At 40.7% G+C, this 696-nt stretch overlaps 1 long non-coding RNA gene across 1 annotated transcript; it reads right to left on the bottom strand.

Annotated features, from left to right (window-relative positions):
* Nucleotides 1-42: 42 nt before the first annotated feature.
* LOC140966241 (uncharacterized) lies at nucleotides 43-694 on the bottom strand. Its single transcript, XR_012173284.1, has 3 exons — nucleotides 611-694; nucleotides 330-530; nucleotides 43-149 (listed from the first exon to the last, which is right to left on the bottom strand). It is a non-coding gene; the product is annotated as an uncharacterized lncRNA (long non-coding RNA).
* Nucleotides 695-696: the final 2 nt, after the last annotated feature.

The following is a 696-nucleotide window of genomic DNA, read 5'->3' as shown; positions in this document are numbered from 1 at the left end:
CATAAAAATAGTACTGTTAGGGAGCAAATCAAACACTCACCTGCGGAAATTTGTAATTCATGGCTTTGGCGAGTTCAAGGCCCTCCGGCCATTCATTCTTAATCGGACTCCCTATTACGCAACTTATTTTATGAAGTTGGTCTGCTTCACTGCATTAAAATATTCATTGTTTTGAAAAACCCAAATTAAAATAAAAGGAGAACATAATGCTGAGTAATGAATGATTCAGAGGTAAATCATGAATTCTCTCGATGCAAACCAGACAAGAAAATATGTTCCAACGAGCTAGCACACCATTATCTTCAAAGGAGGACGACGAATGCACGTACCTTGAGCCCGGAAACAAAGGGCGAAGAGTAAACAGTTCAGCCATTATAGTACCCATAGCCCACATGTCTACCAAGTAGAAAGAAAATATAATGTCACGAGGAGAAAACAAAGTTATCATCAACTAATTTGTGTCGTACGTATACGTACCGACTGGCGGACCGTAAGTTGGAGAACCAAGTAGAACTTCAGGGGCCCGATACCTGCAAGATATATAAAACCAGGTTGAGTGGCAAGCAAAATCTCAAGTTATTGACATCAGAGAACGGCAACTACTACTCACCAGCGTGTTGTGACATAATCTGTGAATAGAGGGTGAGAATCAATCTCACGGGCCATACCAAGATCGGCAATTTTTATGAGATCCTT

The sequence above is a fragment of the Primulina huaijiensis genome, unplaced genomic scaffold, assembly GCF_012295235.1.
Source record: "Primulina huaijiensis isolate GDHJ02 unplaced genomic scaffold, ASM1229523v2 scaffold202809, whole genome shotgun sequence".
NCBI lineage: Eukaryota > Viridiplantae > Streptophyta > Magnoliopsida > Lamiales > Gesneriaceae > Primulina > Primulina huaijiensis.
Note: the sequence above shows the minus strand (reverse complement) of the source record. Positions and strands in the feature narration are given on the sequence as shown.